The sequence below is a fragment of the Pristis pectinata genome, chromosome 13 (assembly GCF_009764475.1).
Source record: "Pristis pectinata isolate sPriPec2 chromosome 13, sPriPec2.1.pri, whole genome shotgun sequence".
NCBI classification, from domain to species: domain Eukaryota; kingdom Metazoa; phylum Chordata; class Chondrichthyes; order Rhinopristiformes; family Pristidae; genus Pristis; species Pristis pectinata.
In genome coordinates this window covers 47,938,485-47,945,664 of record NC_067417.1, presented here as the reverse complement: position 1 = coordinate 47,945,664, position 7,180 = coordinate 47,938,485, and the positions used below count along the sequence as shown (strand labels likewise).

Below are 7,180 nucleotides of genomic sequence, written 5' to 3'. Positions count from 1 at the left end.
CTTTGAGGAAGAGAGTTCCTCATGATCCTTTTGAGAAAAAAAAAGTTGTCTTAACTGGACGACCCCTTATTCTTAAACAGTGACCCTAGTTCTGATTCTCTCACAAGAGGAAACATTTTCTGTCGAGACCCCTCAGGATCTTACATATTCCTCTCACTTCTAATCTCCAGTGGATACCTTGTTGTGACCTTGCACCTTATTGCACTGCACTTTCTCTGTAGCTGTGATGCTTTACTCTGTACTGTTATTGTTTTTACCTGTACTACATCAATGCACTCTGTACTAACTCAATGTAACAGCACTGTGTAATGAATTGACCTGTACAATTGGTATGCAAGACAAGTTTTTCACTGTACCTCAGTATAAGTGACAATAAAAAACCAATACCAATACCAATACAAGCCCAGACTATCCAACCTTCCCTCAAAGGGCAATCCACCCATTCCAGGTACAGGCCGTTTCTGAGTAGCCAACAGGTTCCGATTTTACAGACACCCATAAGTTGATTTTGTTACTAAGTCAGAAAATACACAAAAAAAAAATCACTTGATGTGGTAACCAGACCTCCACAGTGTTGTAATGAATTACATCAAAAGCACATGACTGATAAGAAAGAACAATTACTAAAAGTGGAGAGAGAGAGGAAACTAGTTCTGCCGTTCATAGGAACAAACATATGTACGTACGTACGTCAGACTTTTGAATTTAATAATATTGTAGGAGCTTGTTCAGATGCAGGGGGTGTCCATATATCAGGCATGCATGACCTAGGGACGGCCTGTATTAATCTAGTAAACCTCCTCTGAACTGCTTCCAGTGGAGATCATGGCTGATCCTCATTGCCCATTTTCCTGCCTGCTCCTTATATCCTTGTTTCACAAAGTGTCCCAAAATGTATTGACCCTAATTTGCAATATTGTCAATAAGGAAACATCCACAATCTTCTTGTCAGAGAAACCCAAAGGTTCATAATCATGAGTTTCTCCTCACCTCAGACCTTTATGGCCAAACTCATATCTTCTGGCTAGAGAAACAAAGGACTGCAGATGCTGGGATCTAGATGAAAAACAAGATGATGCTGGAGGAACTCAGCAGGCCAGGCAGCATCCGTGGAGAAAAGCAGGCGGTCAACGTTTCAGATCAGGACCCTTCCTCAGGACTGAAGATAGGAAAATGGGAAGGCCAATATATAGGAGGGAAAAGCAGAGCAGTGATAGGTGGACAAAAGAGGGGAGGCGGGGTGGGCACAGGGTGGTGATAGATGCAGGTAAGAGATGGTGATAGGCAGGTGCAGGGGAGGAGGGGAGAGCAGATCCACCGGGGGATGGGTCAAAGGTAAGGAGAGAAAAAAGGGCGGCAGAAGAGAGAGAGAAAAAGGCTAGGAAAGGGAATAAGAGAAGAAGCGTGGTGGGGGGGGTGGGGGGGGTGGGAAAGTGGGGTGGGGGTTACCTAAAGTGGGAGAATTCAATGTTGATGCCGTTAGGCTGCAAGGTTCCAAGATGGAAAATGAGGTGCTGTTCCTCCAGTTTGTGATTGGAATTCTCCTGGCAGTGGAGGAGGCCGAGGACTGACATATCAGTGATGGAGTGGGAGGGGGAGCTGAAGTGACCAGCAACGGGGAGATGCAGATCACGGTTACGGACGGAGCGCGGGTGTTCTGCGAAATGGTCACTTAGTCTATGTTTGGTCTCGCCAATGTACCAAGGCATTGGATGTAGATGGATAAAACTATTGGATCTTTCTTCAGTGCTCTTAAAAATATCTTGCTGGGGATGGGTGGGTGGTTGTTGAAAGAGAACCTGGGTTGGGAAATATATGTCTTTAATTCATTATCAGGTTGGGGTAGTGCTGGCATTTAATTGCCTCTCACTGGTGATCCAATGAGAGCACCATAGAGGGAGATAAAGGTCAACTGTTTTGATGTCCAACTAGTGTCACATATGGACCAGATCAAGTTGGCAATTCCCTTATTTTAAGAAAACTTTGGTGAATCAGTTGGGATTAAATACTAATTCAACAACCGTGTTGACATAACGTGGCTCTGGTACCACGACAGCTGCCCAGTTTCTCAATCGAAGTACCAACAACAGGTGCTGATCAGAAAACAGAAAATGCTGGTAACACTCAGCAGGCCAGGCAGCATCTGTGGAGAGAGAAACAGAGAGAACTCTTCATTAGAGGTTCAGTGACCAGCAGCATTAACTCTCTCTCTCTCTCTCTCTCTCTCTCTCTCACACACACACACACACACTCACTCTCTCTCTCACACACTCTCTCTCACACTCACTCTCTCTCTCCATCTCTCTCTCTCTCTCTCTCTCTCCTCTCTCTCTCTCTTTCTCCCTCTCTCCCCCCCCCCCCCCCCCCCCCCCCCCCCACAGATGCTGCTGGAGCTGCTGAATATTTCCATCATTTTCTATTTAATTTCCAGGAAATCTGCAGAATTTTACTCTCAGCAACATCTTTACTGATAACAGATTTTTATTTCTAAATTGTTAAAATTCAGATTCACAAACCACCATGGTGGAATTTCAACCCACTTTTCATAGATTATCAGTCCAGAGTATTACATAGTTAAAAAGTTTTTTGATGAACACCAAGGTGTTACTGTATCCATTTGTATTTTCCTCTAATATGTTACCCTGTGTTTGTAGGCAGGGCACGTACAGTAATAAGGGGATACAATGTTGTTGTCTTTTTGCCTAAATACCAGCACAAGTTGTTAAGAATACTGTTCAAAGTTAACAACAAAATTGCTTTGGGTCTATTAATCCTGCAGTACTGGGTTAAGTGTGTAGATTGCACCAAAACTCCCAATAATTTGTCAATTGTATATTCTGCAGTGATTAGGTGAGTGAGTGTAGCAATGATGCTCTTGCTAAGATCCAGTGTCCTCTGAAGCAGGGTAACCTGGTGCTGAAAATACAAATTCAGTCAGTGCATTGATAAAGTTATCAAATCCATTAGTGATTCAGCAGGGAGTAAAAGGATGTAAACATCAAAGCACCCAAGTAAGTTATTATCCAGCTACATGTTAGAAAGGAGCTAATTAAGGTGGCAGTGAGTAAATGGATTTATTTTGACCATGCACTGTGGGAGAGTCTTTCTGCCTCTCTTTGGACCTGAGTAATCGTACCCCATTTTGTATCCATGTCACCCAATTCTGGAACCATCACGAGCTCGATAACTTGTTTCCACATGTAGAGAGCAGCACAGGCAGAGCCGCTGCCTCACAGCTCCACCCACCCAGGGGCGATATGTCTGTGTGGAGTCTGCACCTTCCCCCTGTGGGTTTCCCCAGGGGGTCTCTGGTTTCCTCCCACAGGATGTGCGTGTTGGTAAGTTAGTTGGTTACTGCAAGTTACCTCCAGTGTAGATTGGTGGCAGGGCTGAGAGAGCATAGGTTACAGAGAAGTACATGGGAGAGTGGGACTGGTGGGATACTTTGGGGGAGGCCATTCTGCCTTGAGTCTGTGTCTGAAGAAAATATACTGAAATTAATTCACGTTGCACAACGTGTGTGTGTGTGTGACACAGGTGAACTGCAATACTTCTGTGTGCAAATGTGGGTTAGAACACAGTCCACTCGGCTGTACCTGACTCTTCTGCGGATGTTCCACACCAGTCCACACAGGACGTTTAGCGCCGAGGCCGTGGATAGGTGATGTCAATCGTCGTCCGAAGTTTAACTGGAGCCCCCGACCACCCCATCACAGGAACTAGATTCCTGGTTAGGGAACAATACCTGTCACTGATGGCAGGTTTATGGAACACCTCTACCACAGCAGCAGCACTGTTTAAAGGGCCATCCTACTCTGTGTGAGAAAAAGGGAGTCCACACTGCTATCTCTATGCTGGGTGGGGCGCACAGTTTTTACTTCTTTGCCAGGGGTGTTTCAGCAGTGAGCCTCTTAGTGTTCTGAACAAATGGGAGTCACAGAAGAGGTGTTGTTTTTATATATTCATTCCAGGGCTGTGCACTTCGCAGGCTGAGCCAGCATTTAACTGCCCGTCCCTCGTTGCCCGTGAGAAGGTGGTGGTGCGCTGCCTTCTGCAACCGCTGCAGTCCGTGAGGTGTGGGTACACCCACAGTGCTGTTAGGGAGGGAGTTCCAGGACTTTGACCCAGCGACGGTGAAGGGACAGCGATATATTTCCGAGTCGGGACGGTGTGCGGCTCGGAGGGCAACTCCCAGGGGGGTGGTGTTCACCATACTTTTGCTGCCCTTGTCCTTCTCGCTGGGAGAGGTGGTGGGTTTGGAAGGTGCAGCCTGAGGAGTCTCGGTGAGTTGCTGTAGTGCATCCTGTAGATGGGACAGACTGCTGCTGCTATGTGTCAGTGCTGGAGTAAGTGAGTGGGTGTGGATACCAGTGCTCAGAGATAGCACTGTCCAGATGAAGGGTCTCGACCCGAAACGTCGACTGTACCTTTTCCCTCCACGGATGCTGCCTGACCCGCTGAGTCCCTCCAGCGCTTTGTGTGTTGCTCCAGATCCCAACATCTCCATTAAACCATGAACATTCATGGATTTAAATGCATTGGATGAGTTCACATCTTCCATCCTGTGAGGGAGCCCTTGTTTAAAAACAAGTTGGAAGGATAAATGGGATATGTAGACAAAGCAATTAAGTTCTAAGGTTGGTGGGTTTGAGATTGGTGGTAGGCACATTTCAAACTTATTCAAACACTTTGAATCTTAAATTCGGCCCCTTTATTTTTTTACTTTTAGAAAAGATTTGTTTAAAAGAGGATTCAAAAAGATCTTTCGTATTTCCCTGTGCCCTGTGTGTCTGTGTGGGTTTCCTCCGGGTGCTCCAGTTTCCTCCCGCATTCCAAAGACATACGGGTTAGGAAGTTTTGGGTGTGCTATGTTGGCGCCAGAAGCATGGCGACACTTGCAGGCTGGCCCCCAGAACACTCTACACAAAAGATGCATTTCACTGTGTGTTTCGATGCACATGTGACTAATAAAGACATGTTATGTTATATTTTACACTATATATTTATTTCTGTCACTTATAGTAATTTTTATGTCTTTATGTCTTGCACTATACTGCTGCCGCAAAACAACAAATTTCACGACATATGTCAGTGATAATAAACCTGATTCTGATTCTGATTCTGAGGCTGCCCAAGTGAATTCGGATCTCTCTGTGAATGGCAAGGGTTTTCACCCCCTGAACACCCAACTGGCCTGTGTCCACGAGATGAAGGCCTCACGGTCTACACCATGCTCCTAATGAGCTTAGATGTTCCATTCTCACACAGTGTCTCCATTGTCGTGGAATCATAGAGAGAAACAGGCCCTTCAGCCCAGCAAGTCCGTGCTGACTGTCAATCACCCATTTACACTTATCCAATCCTCATTTTAAGATAAGATCTCTTTATTAGTCACATGTACATCGAAACACACAGTGAAATGCATCTTTTGCGTAGAGTGTTCTGGGGGCAGCCCGCAAGTGTAGCCACGCTTCCGGTGCCAACATAGCACGCCCACAACTTCCTAACCCGTACGTCTTTGGAATGTGGGAGGAAACCGGAACACCCGGAGGAAACCCACGCAGACATGAGGAGAATGTACAAACTCCTTATAGATAGCGGTGGGAATTGAACCTGGTTCGCTGGCGCTGTAATAGTGTTACGCTAACCGCTACACTACCGTGCCCGCCCTTAAAGTGTTATTTTATTCTCCCCACATTCCCATCAACTACCCCCAGGTTTGACCCTTCACCTAGCACTGGGGGCAATTTACAGCGGCCAGTTAACCCACCGACCCGAACGTCTTTGGGACGTGGGAGGAAACCGGAGCACCCAGGGGAGAACCCATGAAGTCAGAGGGAGAACAGTGCAAACTCCATTTGCTGTGCTAGCTAGAGGATCAAGGTCTGCCCCCTCCTTCATGGGTCCTCCACCTGGTCCAGGCTTCTGACTGAACACCTGCACAACCGGCGTGGCAAGAGCCTAAAACAGGGTGCCATTGATTGATGGTCCAGTATCTGTGCTTACCGAGGGGAACCCTGAAGTACCCTGCGGGACATTGAGCGTGTTGGTCTCGTGTCATAATGAGCGCTCCACCCACCATAAGAGGTGTTGAGTGGGGGTGGGGTGGGGGGGGGGAGGAGGAAGCCCACCCGAGGAAGGTGTCAGCAGATGGCCACAGAGGTAGTCTGCCTGGGCGCACACCAGAGCTCGGAGATTCTCCTCTGGATCCCAGCCCACAGCATCCTGACCCAGACAGATGCTGGCTGTGGTACATTGACAGCTGTCCAGTGTCTCACTTGACATCAGGTGCTGTAGACATCACCCACTCCTGTTAACTAATGACATTACGCTCCCTGATTATAGCAACTGAGGGCGGTCACCATGAAGACGCAACACCTGCCAAAGACCTCAGGTCCCTCAGCCACATATTAACACATCCTACAACTGCCCATAAGAGGAACACACGTAGATGATAACCTAAGTAGCCTGAGGCATAAAGAAAATATGTTTGAAAAACAAAGGGTCACGTGAAGGCTCTCCTCAATACCAAGATGATTCATTGTGGAAACACCTCTGGTCTCTTCAGATACCAAAAAGAATGAAAAGCCGGAACAGTCGGCAGTGGACCATGACTTCAGCACTTCACTATCTGAATGCTGCCCAGTGTAAATGGGGCTTTATAGGGGACTCCTTCAGGTCGATGAATGCTTACCACGTGAGCCGAACTGCGGTGTCATTGTAGCCCTTCGATGATTCATGAAGGCTCCTGCTATCTTCTCGAATTCATGATTGTCTGTCGACCTTGGCAAACAACACCAGCGACCCAGGTTCAATTCCCTGAATTGAACCCGGGTCTGTAAGCGGCCGTCTGTAAGGAGTTTGTACGTCCTCCCCGTGTCTGCGTGGGTTTCCTCCGGGCGCTGCGGTTTCCTCCCGCATTCCAAAGACGTACGGGTTAGGAAGTTGCGGGCGTGCTACGTTGGCACCAGAAGCGTGGCGACACTTGCGGGCTGCCCCCAGAACACGCTACGCAAAAGATGCATCTCACTGTGTGTTTCGATGTATATGTGACTAATAAAGGTCTTATCTTGTCTGATCTTATCTCTGACCACAGTGGGCTACTCCTTTAGTCCAGATACAACACTGCCAACACCATGGGGTTCACCTACGCACTGGAAACATTCGTCCTATTGACTCC

At 47.4% G+C, this 7,180-nt stretch overlaps 1 protein-coding gene across 1 annotated transcript in view; it reads right to left on the bottom strand.

The window, feature by feature from the left end:
* Window positions 1–7,180, bottom strand: part of LOC127577511 (basic salivary proline-rich protein 3-like) — a 44,414-nt gene that overhangs the window by 3,463 nt on the left and 33,771 nt on the right. The gene's annotated exons all lie outside the window — the stretch shown is intronic.